We start from the raw sequence: 14,691 nt of genomic DNA on the forward strand, positions 1-14,691 counted from the left end.
ATTCATCATCCTATTTTCCAGGCATAAAAGTTTATATATAGTTTTTAAGACAAGTAATTAGTTTTCATACTTGAATCATGCTGTTTCAGCTCCATGCAGTTTTCTTCCTTCCCAGTCACCCCTATTCACCTACCATCCTCATATCGTCTACCTTTTGCCACCTCCTGCTAGTTGACCTTGAAATTTTCTTCTCAACATTAGAGTCAACTCCTGACTCAATTTTTCCCCTAATTCTTCATGCAGAATTAAGCACTTCCTTATTTCTGGTCTGATGATCATTTTATTGAAATTGCCATCACCATATGTCGTTCACTGTATTATGATTAGCTCTGTGTATATCTGCCTACTCTGCTGGATTGTGAATTTCTAGGAGTTCAGACTTAAAACTTTATCCCCAGCACCTAGCATACTGTTTGGCAAACAGTACTCAACACATATTTAAATGAATTTAAAATGAATGGTAAATTAATTGATCAGTTTACTTTTCAAGGGTTTAACCCACCAGTGCTTGGTTAAATATGTATTTGGACTGAATGCCAACCCAGGTAATGATTTTCAGACACATTTTTCTTGTTATCACTGCTTCTAGTTCCTGAGATTTCTGAGGACTGGTTTAAGTATGGAGGATTTTTCAGAGAAGAGAGAGAACAGTAGAACAGGTACAATTACCAGACAAATCACTTCTGCTTTTAAGTTCTTGTATTTAGAGAAAATGATAGTGCATACAAAGAAATGTAAATTTTTGCAACTGCCCTCTTATTGATAACCTTGGAGAAAGTCAGCCCTACCTCTAGAGTTGCACTGTCCCATGTGGTATCTCCAACCACATGTGGCTATTGAAATTTCAATTTAGATTACTTAAAATTATATAAAATGAAAAATTTAGTTTCTTCGTAGCACTAGCCACATTTCAAATGCTCGATAGCCATGTATGGTTAGTGGTTACCATATTAAACAGTGCAGACAGAACATTTCTGTCATCATCACAAACAGTTCTACTAGACAGCAGTGATCTATAAGATTGCCCAAACTACTGAAAGAGCCATCTTTGTAAATGTAGCATGTTTATGTCACTCTCATGCCTAAATCTTTTAGTGTCCAATATCAAATTCAAAAGCCTTAATATATATCCCTGCCTTCATGAACTGCCTTTCCTGATGATCTCTCCAGCTTCATGGCTTGTTGTAGTCCGACAATCACCCTGTGTGCTGGAGGAAATGGTGTTCTTACAAGTTGGTAAATTAGCGGAGCTCTAATCACCTATATCTACCTTTTGCCTGGAATTCCTGCCCATGTGCCTAATTCCCACGACTTTTCCAGGCATAATAACATGAAACCTTCCTTGACTCTGTCCATTGGTAATACCCTTATTGGTATTGCTGAATTTTCAGGTACAGTTTTCCCTGAACAGTAACAGTATGCCCTTTACCTCTATCATATGGTAAATATGGTTGATAAAGCATAATGATTATTCCTATGGAATGAAGCCATCAATGTTAAATACAACGTCCTCTTACCATCCATCTTCAGCCTCCAAAATGGGTATAACACATAAATAATTCCTAAATTTGGCAATATCTCTACATGATGACTGGCAGATATCTCTACATGATGACTCTACACTCTCTGGCTACACTCTTCTCTGATTTACAAATTTATGCTCTTAACATATCTTTATAAAAATAAAAACAAAGCATTTATTTTTTAGTTTAGTTATCCACTTATTTAATTTACTGATTTAAGTAGATTTCTGTTTTGCCTATACCAAGATTATGGTTACATATATTCAGAGATGCTTTTTTGAACACAAAGAGTAACACAGGAAGTTAAAGAAATGTATCATGAGATGCAATATTCAGAGAAATTGGAGAATGTATTATATTGTCAACATTTAGCCATTATAATCAAATTTAATCATCAAAGCTGCCTTGGAGTCTTTAGTATCTTAGCATTAATTTCAAAATAATTTATTCTATTATTACACTGACTTTCATACTAATGTAAATGAGCTTAATAAGATGAAACTCAAATGTAATGTTAAAACAGAAACATAATAGAAATTGTAACCCAAATGAGAACACTCCAAAGCAAAGAGGCTTTTTGGCTGCCTTCTGTGGAGGAATTTTCATTTCCTTTAATCCATATCACAGCCGTCTTGTCACATCACCAAAAGGGGAGATAAAAATTCTAATGAAATCTTTTTGCATTTAAATGATAACTTGTGTTTTGTGTTCATTTGCCTTTGAAATTGACTGAAATTGTTCTGAAAACATGTGCATTCTCGGGTTAAAAGTACAATTGTGAGCCTGACTTGCTCACACGCATACCTGCTCCCTCCCCTATATAGCCTTCATTCCACAGAGATTTTTCTGACTCTTCATCCTTATTTCTCAATTAAAGAGAAAATGATCTTTGTTTAATTTTAATTTTTAGACATTATAAGTAGTTCTCAATTAGTCTTTGTCATTAAGTTTAATCTGCATTGATTACCTGGGAAATGACAAAATTAAATGTGCCCATTTAACTCTTGAATCCTGGATAAATATTTCTTGATGTTACTTCATTCTAATTAAAAGTGGTGAGAATATAAAACTACACCTTGAATCCAAGGCTATGCAGTGTGCGCATCTAACGTGGATTAGTCTTTGGGACTTCAGTCTCTCTGTTGTTCATCACTGTGCAAATTTCTAACAACTAGTTCATATGAACTGGGGTTAAAACTCTGGTGTAAAATATTAAATATATGAACTGTAATGTTTTGATACCCTGAAAATATATGAAGATAATATCATGACTATTAATAAATATATGATAATAGAGTACATTATTTCTCAGGTCAGACTAATGGAAATACATTTTAAGACTAATAAGTAAACAACCAAACTAAAAGAGAAAGTGAGTGATAGAACACATACATGACACAACATCTTTTATCCATTTTACTATTTGTGTCATTCTTTTATTCTGTGCGTGCATACACACACACACACACACACACACACACACACACACATACAAACACACCCCTGTACAACCACCATGCCCCCCTGGACACTGAGTCATTTTGTAGGTCACCCTACCAAGTGTGAGACAATAAAAAAAAAAATTGTTCTAGTCCTAATACCATTGGTTCCATGACAGGACTCAGTCACTTCTGTGTTCAAAGTGCTGATATCCGCAGAATTGCCTTTTATCCTTGTCATACTCTTTCTTCCATGGTATACATGTGTCTTTCCTTCTGTCTCTGTAATCATCACTTCAGAGGCTATGCTTGTAGATGAGTTTCCTTATATATATGCTCAATTACAATTCTTTTTAAGGTAGGAATTCCAAGAATTACAATAATCTGTGTATGCTTATAACATCCAGATCATCCAGGATACAGCTTTAAAAGCACAACTGGTTTGTAGTTACCATTTGCTGTAACATGGAGTATCTGCTCTTCTTTTACTTGAATTGTCTGTTTCGTCTTCCTAGGTAGGCTGTAATTAAGGCCCTTGAATACAAAAGGTTTGTAGCAAGAATCTATACTACTGCAATTGCTTCTGCCTACAGTATCTCCAACAATAAGTTGGCTGTTTCACAAGTCCCACTTGGACTCTTATAGTTAGAAACTGTCTATGTAAGTCATATTAAACTACTTTTTTTTGAAAAGAAAATAGAATTCTTTGTATTAAGATTGGTTTTTGATGGACACCACACCTAATTAAGCACCATTCCTATAGTCTGTGGCTATTTCTTCTGTATGGGTCATGGGTCACTTTGCACTAAATGTCATTAAAATATTTTGCTAAGACAGAGTGCAGAGTGTTGAAAAATTTTATGTCTGAAATCAGATTACTGGATTTGAGTCCTAATTCCACCTCTTCCAAACTGTGAGACCTGTATCACAGATTCCTGGGTTTTTATCAGTTTCCTTATGTAACATGGGGGTAATAATAGCACCTCCCACAGAAAACTGAGGATTAAATGAAATAATTCATAAAAATACTTAACAGAGTGCCTGACACAGAGTTAGCTTTCTATAAATGTTATTTATGATAATTTTGGAGAAGTGAAAAGGAAATTTCTAAGTACAAAACCTATCTACTATAATCATGGATTTAGCAAACTGATTACATAAATGGAATTTTGCAAATGTAATTAAGTATTTATGTTAATTTGAATCAAACATATCTTATTACTCATTGCATTCCCATTACTGGCATAGTGCATTGCATTGTACATAGTAGGTATGGAATAATTTTTCTTATCTGACAGACACATAAATGATTTGATGGATGAATAAAAACATGAGCATGTAGTTGAAACAATAATATAAATGGGTAAAACTCTAATAGTTTTAAAAATATTTTATTCATTAATCATATGAAACTAACCATTCTTCTTTTTAAATATTTATTACATTAAAATGAAATGAAATACAGTTAGTCTGAAATCTCTGGACAGCATTGGTCAGACAAGGTCCACTGTTCTCAAACGCTTTGGCTCCAGTTAGAATCTTCTTGTCTTATCCTGTCTCCCTACACATGCCTTCTTGGCTGATTTGTACCATCAGAGAGAAATTGGGCTCTGAAGCATCCCAGTCGACAGGGTAAGGAGAAAAAAGAAGGGAATGCGATATAAAGTAAATATGTTGTTTATTTAGCATTTCTTCCTTAGAGGGACCACCTCTTTCCAAATCCATAGTCCTGGTAAAGCTATGAATACTATCCTGACCTCTGGCAGCCCAACTAAAAGGTAGACAGTGCCTCTCATCTGGACAGCCAGAGCCCTTCACAAGGCATTTCTGAGAGTGCTAGTGGGGAAGACTGTTTCCTGCTTTGGGGACATAAGGCTGACAGGATGCGAATTTGGGGCTGCCAGAGCCAACTTCCCTGACGACATGGAGGAAGCCCATATGTCTTAGGAAGGAATCAGGTCAGCCTTCAGAAAGAAATAGATCCAAGAAATTGAGGAAAAGAGAGAAACTTAGGAACTTTATGTGAAACCTTGAATGGAACTGTGTTTGAAACCATTTCCTACACCTCCTCCAGGAGCTTCCCACTTAACTGAAGCCAATACACTCTCTTTTTTAACTCAAGTTTATTTGAGTTATATTTTTGTCACTTTTCTACAGGAAGTGTCCTGATTAATTTAACTAGGGAGAAACATTAAGATAACTTCGATTTTAATTATTCCCTAGTGTACAAGAAAAGGGAAGGAAAAATTAAAAGGGAAGCCATGCTCTAGAACCAAGATATTTTCTTCTTTCAGTTAATCATATATTTATTGAGTGCTTTATATGTGCTAGGCATTTTTTTCTTAGGTGAGATTAGTTGCTTGGGTGAGATCCATATACAAAACAGGCAGATATTCTTGCTCTTGTAAAACTTACATTCTAACAGGGAGAGGCAGGAAATAGTAAAACATAATAAATAACTATATTATTTGTAAATGTCATTTATTTGAAGGTCATATTTCCAGCAAAATGTGAAGTGGTATGGAAAAATAAAGTATAACAGGGTAAGATGTGGGTGTATTGGGGAGACTAAGGTAGGAATTTTGTATACGGCGATCAGAGTAGGCCTATTTGAGAAGATGGGCATTGAGCAAACCTTTGAAGGAAGTGGAGGGGAAGAGCTTTCTAGTTGTAGGGGACAGCCACTGCAAGGGCCCAAGGTGAAAGCATACCTGAAATATTCGAAGGTGACTCTAACAGAATCAGCACAAAGGAGAATAGAGGAGAAGATGCTAAGAGGTGTTGTAGAACCCTCTCCCAGAAGCTTTGGTGGGCCATTTTAGTTTTATTCTAAATGGAATGAGGAATAGCTGAGAATTTTGAATAGAAGAGTGACATCATATGACCTCCAATTTAAAAGTATATTCTGCTGCTCTATCGAGATTAGACCTTGGAATGTCAAGGGCAAAGACAGAAGGAGGGAGACAGGGAGATATTGCAGTGATACAGATGTTGGTTACTTGTCCAGAGTGAACAACAGTGAAGGTAATGCGGGATCACTAATTAGCATGTATATTTGGATTGAAGCGCTTCCCTTATTTCCTTTCACATTTGGCATGGAGTGTGAAAGAAAAAGAGGAGATAAGGGAAATGTCAAGATTTCTGCTGGTATGGAGAGGCTTCAGAAGGAGTCTTTGGGGAAAGTTAAAGAGTTTAATTTAGGGCGTGTTCTGTTTGAGATGTCCAAGAGATTCATAAGTGGAGATTTTAATAGGCATTTAAATATATGTCTGTAGTTGAGGAGTGAGATCTGATCTGGAAACATAATAATGGGAATTGTTGACTCACAGATAGGTTTTAAAGTCATAAGACCAGCCAGGATCGCCAAGAAAATATCATTTTTGGGTAAATGAAGAGGACCAGGGATTGGACCTTGGGGAATTTTACATAAAGAGTTAAAGTAGAAGAGGCGGGCCTAGAAAAAGAAAATGAATTATGACCGGTGAGTTAAGAAAAAACACAAAAAAGGGCACAGTATCTGAGAAGGCTTGTGGAGAAAGTGTACTAAGGAGAAGAAAAGAATGAATGAAGTCAAAAACTGATGAAGAATCAAGTAGATTAGGAACTGAGAATTGAGCATTAGATTTAATAATGCAAGTTGTCATCTGGTGACCTTGACAAAGTATTTTTATGGTGCGTGGGAACAGGAATGGCAAAAGCATGATCAGAGTAGATGTAGCAAGAATGAGAGGAGAGGACTTTGAAACAATGAGCATAGACAATGGATTCAAGAAGTTTCCTGCAAGGGGAGCAAAAACATGGAGTGGTAGCTGGTAAGTCAAGTGAGACTTTTTTTTTTTTTTTTGCTTTTATTTTTTCTTTCCTTGTAAGATTGGAGAGAATAACAGATTGTTTTTTTTCTGACGGGAATGACTTAACAGAAGAAAGAACAACTGATGATGTAAGTGAGAAAGGAGAAAGAGAAGTGCTGAAATGGTTTCCTTGAGTATGTGAGACATAGGATGGGGTCCTAATACAAACGTTAACCAATTGACTTTATAAAGGAACATGGGTGGTTAATTTATGGTAGCAGGTGAGAATGCAGAATATGTGGATATATGGATATAGATGTTAGTAAGTAGGGAGATTTGGGGATGGGGGTGTACAGAAGACTCAGTAGTCTCATTGAATTAGGTAGAAGGTTATCAACTGGGAGGGAGAATGGGGGAGGAGGTATTGGGGGTTTCTGTGAGAGCGGAAGATATGAGAAAGTCACCTAAGCAAGAAAAGAGAAAATGGGTAGGCTAAGCAGAGTACAGGCACTTGGTAGCATTAAACGTCGATTTGAGATTCACAGCCATGCCTTCAAAGAGAGGTGATTAGTCAGGTTTTGAGCATTGTTCAACTACATTCAACTTTATGAACACAGGCACGGAGCAGAAAGATTTGGATTAATCAGCATTATAGTTTTACCAAATGAATACCGCAAAGTAAGAAAAAGTAGGGAAGTGTGTATATGCAATATAGTAATCATACTTGACCATGCAGCATATCTAGGAAAGGAGGAAGCAAAGGATGTAAAAGGGGCTTACATTTTATAGGATCAATGAGTTTCAGGACCTAGTAGGGTTAAGGGTAGTTGTAAGCCATTGTACTAGAGTTAGTGAGCTGGAAAAAGAAAAAAGGTACTTGCTCAGAGTACAACACAGATTATGGATGGGCAACTGGTATTGTAATGATAAGATCTACCATGTATGGCCAAGGGGATGCATGAATGAGGTGTGGTGGCAGAGGATCGTCGGAGGAGAGGTTGTTGAGAAAGTGGCAGGTGAAGGTACTGAAAGCATCATTTATTGTGCATGTACATTGTAATTCCAAACAATTAAGGCAGAAGTGATATTAGTGAAAAATGGCAATAAGCAAGATACTGAAGTCATTGAGACATGAGGGGGAAATGGGTATTCTAAAAGAGGAGAATAAGACAATTCCAAGGGACCCCAAACTCCATCGGGACCATTCTGAGAGGAATGCTCTATCATAGAACAATGATTTATGAGCGATATTAAAGAAGAATTACTTAATGACATTATATCTGAGTCTCAGTGTCAGTGTGGATTCTTTTTTTTTTTTTTTTTTTTTTTTTTGCGGTACACGGGCCTCTCACTGTTGTGGCCTCTCCCATTGCGGAGCACAGGCTTCGGACGCGCAGGCTCAGCGGCCATGGCTCACGGGCCCAGCCGCTCCGCGGCATGTGGGATCTTCCCGGACCGGGGCACGAACCCGCGTCCCCTGCATCGGCAGGCGGACTCCCAACCACTGCGCCACCAGGGAAGCCCCTGGATTCTTTTTTTTAAACATCTTTATTGGGGTATAATGCTTTACAATGGTGTGTTAGTTTCTGCTTTATAACAAAGTGAATCAGTTATACATATGTTCCCATATCTCTTCCCTCTTGCGCCCTGGATTCTTGATTTAAGATGAATTTAAGAAATTTGGGAAAATTTGGTTATTTGTGCATAATTGGCCTTAATGCTTCTTGGACCCAAAACCTCTGTCTAGATTTCAGGAATCGCTGTGTGGTTTGTAAGGGAGCTGGTGATCTTCTGTGTCAGGTTTAAGAACTGAATTGTTTTACATACTGATGGCTAATGAGGAAAAGAAAACAGCCAACATTTGTCCATTAAGATTTCTTTTTTCTTCCTTCTATTTTATGTTTCCTGTTTGAGAGAATGCTGTGGAGTATCTCTGAAGTCTTACGTAATTCATCAGTAGCTGATGAAGAGTGTAGTTGGGGATATGGACTGTTTGGTCCAGTTAGCTAATTTAAATGATATAATTTATAACATAAATAAATAATAGCTACAAAACAGATGTGTATTCAACTGAAACTCTGTTTTTCTAACAATTTAATTTTCTTCATGAGCTCTCATGTCCACTTGGCAGGGAAAACTTTAATTTCAGCACCTTCAGGAATACTCAGTCTGATTCAGCAGGGTGTTGTTTTTTTTTTTTTTTTTTTTTCAGTCAAATTAAGCACTTTTTTCTGATTCACTGTCTAATTCTACATTACCACATCAATACTGCCTCTTCCCTTCCCTCCGGGTTTCCTAACATCCATGCAGAAACACATGTCACTATGAAGGTGTTGGAAGAGAACAAGGCGTATGTATGGTCTTGGGCATTGGTGGCAACTGATTCAGGTTTTTGGGATGACTTAAGGGAATGAGCGGCTGAGATAAGTGGAATGACAAGATCATTTGAGGAAGGCATTTCAAGGTACTGGAAAACTAGGATATTGTAAGAATCCTCTACATGTATGTTGAAATAGCAAAGAATTAATATTAGAGGTAACATTAGAAAAAATTACCGTAGGCAGTATGTGTAGCTAACTTGGTTATCTGGAACTCTTGTAACTTTCTGGCACATAGATGGTTCTACAGAAGTTTGTGAATCTTCACTGTTACTCCAGGAAAGAGGACTGTTTCACAGAGACAGTACTTTTTCTTTTTTAACATCTTTATTGGAGTATAATTGCTTTATAATGTTGTGTTAGTTTCTGCTGTATAACAAAGTGAATCAGCTATATTTATCAGCTATATATCTCTTACCTCTTGCGTCTTCCTCCCACCCTCCCTATCCCACCCCTCTAGGTGGTCACAAAGCACTGAGCTGGTCTCCCTGTGCTGTGCAGCTGCTTCCCACTAGCTGTCTATTTTACATTTGGTAGCAGCACTAATTTTTGATTGGGTTCAGTAATAGAGGTACTGAGAAAACTGTCCAGTTTCACCTTCAGACCACTGAAATTATCTCCAAAAAGAGGACTGGCCATTTAGAGGTATATAGAGTGTATTTATGATGGAATATGGCCTGCTATGAATCTTGGTCAGCTCCCAAAGACTGTGACCATGGAACCCATGAATTACTCAACCACAGTCCTTTAGAACATTCTCTTGTGCTGGTTGTATTTTGGTCAAGAAGTTATAACTAGGACAGATGTAAAGAGTAAGAAATGTTTAAATTATCAGAAATTTAAAATTTTATGCCTGCTTTTATTATCTCTAAATACCCACATAATTTAAAATGGTTTTGTTAAACCTACCAAGAACTTTCAACTCAGGCAGAGGAGAGAGTGGAAATGATATTTGGTATTCCTGGTCCGTGACATTAGAAAATCCAGCATTTCTCTCACTACCTGGCTCATAGTGAGTGAAAGGATAGGGATCCCAGTTGCCCATTTTTCCTGCTTTTAGGTAGATGAAAAAGTGATTAGGACAGGTAGTGCTAATTAGTACTCACTTTCCATTCTCCTTCCTTTGTAATAAAATTCTCAGTAGAACATGGCCACCCAACTAAAGATTTTATTTCCCTTTATTGCTTGATATTATGTGTGGCTCTTCAGCTAAGTTTCAACCAATAGAATGTGAGCATATGTAATAAGTACCATTTCTGAGTCCTGCCCTTAAAGAGAATAGGCATGAATTCCTTGGTCTCTCTCCCTTGTTTAGAAGGCAGTTATGATGATAGGAATTGAAGCAACCATTTAGACTATGAGATGGAATCCACATGTTGAGGATTGCGAAGCAAAAAAGCAGAAAGAACTTGGTCTACAATATCAATCCTAGATTCCTAGTCTTGAACTGATGTCTGAGAAAGAAACAAACTTCCACTTATTTAAGCTGCAACATGTTATTTTGATCTCAGATGTAATAATTTAACTGATAATCTGACAATTATAGAAGAAAATAACTACTTTCTATGAGTATGTTTGAAAGGCTAATTGATTGGGGGTTATGGTACTCCGCATTAAAAAAAATCACTATGACATTCAGGTTCAGTGTCATGAGATACAGAATTTGGTGGTTTCAGACAAACATAAGCTAGCAAATTAAAAGTAGTTTCATATTTGAACGTGAAGACATTAGCGTTCTTGTCTATGAAGTATAGCTAATGGCCAAGGGGGAGGCAGTCAAGCTGATGCATTGAATTCATCTCCTATTTCTGTTTACTTGTTGGGGAGCACGCGGACAGGACAAGAAGACCCAGGACTTTGTTAACCAAGGAAGCTCCAAAACAGGTAAAAGGCACCTCACTTCCTTCCTTTCAGAAAATAGAAGGAGTGAAAAGTCAGTTGTGACTCTTAGAAGGTGACTAGCTGATGTGGATAGGGGCAGGAATCTCACAACACTGACATAAGGAGAACTCAAACTGTCCTCTATATTCCTTCACAAAAACACATTAAGCATTTGAAACTGTAGAAACTGGTCAATGCAGGTGGGCAAGGCACACAGTCACTCATACATTCATTCAGCTACATTTAACTCTGCACTTAATAAAGAATCTAAACTAACAAATAAGAATTCACTTCCATCCACTTCTTTGTACTACTGGTGGCTGGACTTGGGACCTCATGGTTTAAAAAAATAAATTGTACCACTCCACCTTAGGAAGACTGTATTTTAGAGCCTTACTCTAGCTGTAAGACTAGAGAATTTACAACCTATTGTGTTAAATGTTATATTCTTTCAATAAAGGAGATTTTTAGTTTTCATGTATTAACTGCTAATGTGCTTGGGGATTCCCATTTTTTCAGAGATAAGTAATAGACTGTACTTTTCTCTGGGAAAAACAGTGAGAATGCTATTTCCTGTGCTTTATTTGCTTTACTGAAGTACTGCCCATCTTCCCAAATACAGTTCTGTTAAAGGAATCTACTCTGCCGTTGGGACCTTTAGTAGAGCATTTATATGCACAGTATTCTGTACTAAACTAAGCATTTTGACAGTCACTAATGGTACACTAATAAAATAATAGGTCCAATTTTCTGGTAAAGCAAAGGGAGAAAATTGTTCTACTTCTTGGAAGTGTTGAACTAATTGGGAAAAATACTTGTGGTAATCACAATGGCTTATTCCGATAAGAAGTTGGTTGCAGTGATTTTATTTTTTCTTTTACATATTGATTATCTCTATGATGGTTAATGAGATCAAATACTCATTTAATGATTGATTGCATTTTATCACTTAACAAAAATATTTACAAGAGCTATCACAAGGAAATCTTGTAATAAATTATTTCATGTGAACTGTAAAGACATTTGGCTGTTTAGTTTATATAGCATGAAGAAAGCTAGTACTATTAACTTTGGATAGGATGTGAATATAAAGAAATCTGAGGAATTTAAATAAATCGATTAATGGCAGATTAGGATCTTTATGTAAAAAATTGTTATATTTTGAAAAGAACTTGAAATTCATACAGTCCTTATTTTACATGTGCTGAATTTTTCAGAGGGGGAAACTGAACTTAATTTACAGGAAATTACTTTCTACAGATCACACAATGAGTAAGATTTGATAAGCTACAACTAGATATGATAGTATGATAGTATTATAGCAACTTAATCATTCTCAAACTATTTCTGTTCTTAAAGTTGGAATCTGAGTTGATTATTTCCTCTTGTCTTACATAGTTTGGAATACTTTAATTTTTTTGTTCTGTATTTTCAACCAAATCTTTAATCTTCCTTGCAGAGGTCATTGGAAAATGGAATCATTATGTTTAGTTATTTCTAATATCCTATCGAAAGAATATTTCATTTTGTTTTTGTATCTGAAATTGTAATCCACTTTTACAGATGTGGAAACTATATCACAGAGAGATTAAATAGTTTTCCTAAGGCCATACCTAGAAGAAGTTAGAATTCGAATACCAGTGTTCTGAATCCAAAAGTTTATTCTTTTAGTGCTAATTCTCCTATTCTAGAAGTCAAAGACCTAATATATTTCCAAGGTGGGTTGTGATTCACTGTTCATTTTTTTGGTTATTTTAAGTCTTTTATTTTATATATATGGTGATTATATTTGAGTTGTATGAAGACTGATAAATTTTCAGCAGTGGTCAAAACCATTGAAGTTTTGCTGACAACTAACCTATTTTTTTTTAAAGTGGATGTAAAGAGGATATAGAGCTAGACCGTCTATATTGGTGTCCTCCATCTAAATTCCTAAATCTAAGAAAACTCTTGAGCAGCTTGGTCTACTCTCTGTGTTACTTATTTTCAAAAGATGCTGTCTTATGGGGTAAAGAGAGCAGTCATACTGGCATTTCTCGACAGCAGTTATTCTTCGCATATGATAGATGCCAGAAAACTACATGCTACTTGAAATGAGAGATATTATAAGCTATGATATAATGAAAAGGGTTTAGTAATCAAATAGACCTAGGTTCCAATTCTGGCTTTACCGTTGATTACTGTGTGTACTTTGATAAATTAAGTAACTTCTCTGACCTTGCACATTTAAGAATGGTAATATTTTTAAACTGTTACTCTTAAAGGGTCTATTCCAGGATTTCACAGATAATAAGTGGCCTCCATGTGATTATTTTCTTTCCTAGAACTTGAAACTAAACATGAAAGGGCATCCAGGGATTGAAAGACAATGAAGAATCGATTTATCTATTTTTACCAAATTATTTTGTTGCTTTTTATTGATATTTAAACCTAATCACACAGCTGTTGTAGAATTTTATTAAACTGGTCTCTAGTATCAGAAAGCTTAGGACTTTTTTTCTGGCTGTGGCCCTCTCCAACTTCGATTACCTAACTGTGCCGAGTTTCAGTTTCCTCAATTGTGAACTGGGAAATATCTTCCTTACAGTATTATCCAAAGGATTAATTATGGATAAGCATTATAAGAGTTGTAAAAACAAATTTTCAATTATATAGTACAATATAAATGCACAGGGCATTTTTATTACTTTTATTATTACCATTGTTTCCAGTATTTACGACTTAGAAGATCTTTGAAAAGACACCTAACAAAAATTTACAGAACATTAATGTGCTTCCTATTTTTATACACTGAAGTTGACAAAATCAAAAAAGAGTCTAGAGGAAAACACAAATGCAGGACTAAGAAAGGCACTTGCATTCTCCCTGAAATAAATATGTAATTTAAGAATGTGCATACTGCATTATACGATGTGCAAATTTTTTAAAAAGAGAAAGAATGTAGGTTAAAACCTATCTTCTTTGCAATTCCATAATCAGCCTTTTCAAATATGAGAAATTGTGACATTCTATTCGATAGTGAGTAGTCTGTTAAGAATTATCCTTTCAAAATTCTCATCCTGTTTTCCATAATTCATAACAAATCACATCTATTTATGTGGGAGCTGTTTGCTCCAAATGCCACCTCTTCCTTCTGATCTCTCATAATCAGGCTGAGATGTGCTCATGCTAGAGCATCACAGCAGTAACCAGAGCCAAGAGCTCAGGATTTCTAAACCTGATTAGTTTCTGCAATTTATATTTCATCATTGACATATCAGTCTTTAAATAGATCGAGGACTGTGCATGTTTGAAATGAAATTTATACATTTAACAACTGAAGATCATTTATTTCTTCAAGAAATTAATTCACTCCTAATGAAGAATGAAAGACTGTCTCAATCATTCATCAGTGTAACCTTTTTCATCTCCTAGAAATCAACCCTTCATTTATAGGACTATACAGAGAGAGTATTATTTTCCATAAACTTAATAATTATTCAGAATAATTACTTCAACTTTTAACTGGGCATTTTGGTTTGAACATTTTATTTCACCAAGTTATTGAAACATGAATATTAGACAAATTAAGAATAAATACAATTGGCATTGAGTTAGTACTCCATGAGTCATTCTTTTGTAATTTCCCCTTAAACACTCTTAATAACTTATTGAAAGGAAAGCACCTTTAACAAACACT

Source organism: Phocoena phocoena, chromosome 16 (assembly GCF_963924675.1).
Source record: "Phocoena phocoena chromosome 16, mPhoPho1.1, whole genome shotgun sequence".
Taxonomy (NCBI): Eukaryota; Metazoa; Chordata; class Mammalia; order Artiodactyla; family Phocoenidae; genus Phocoena; species Phocoena phocoena.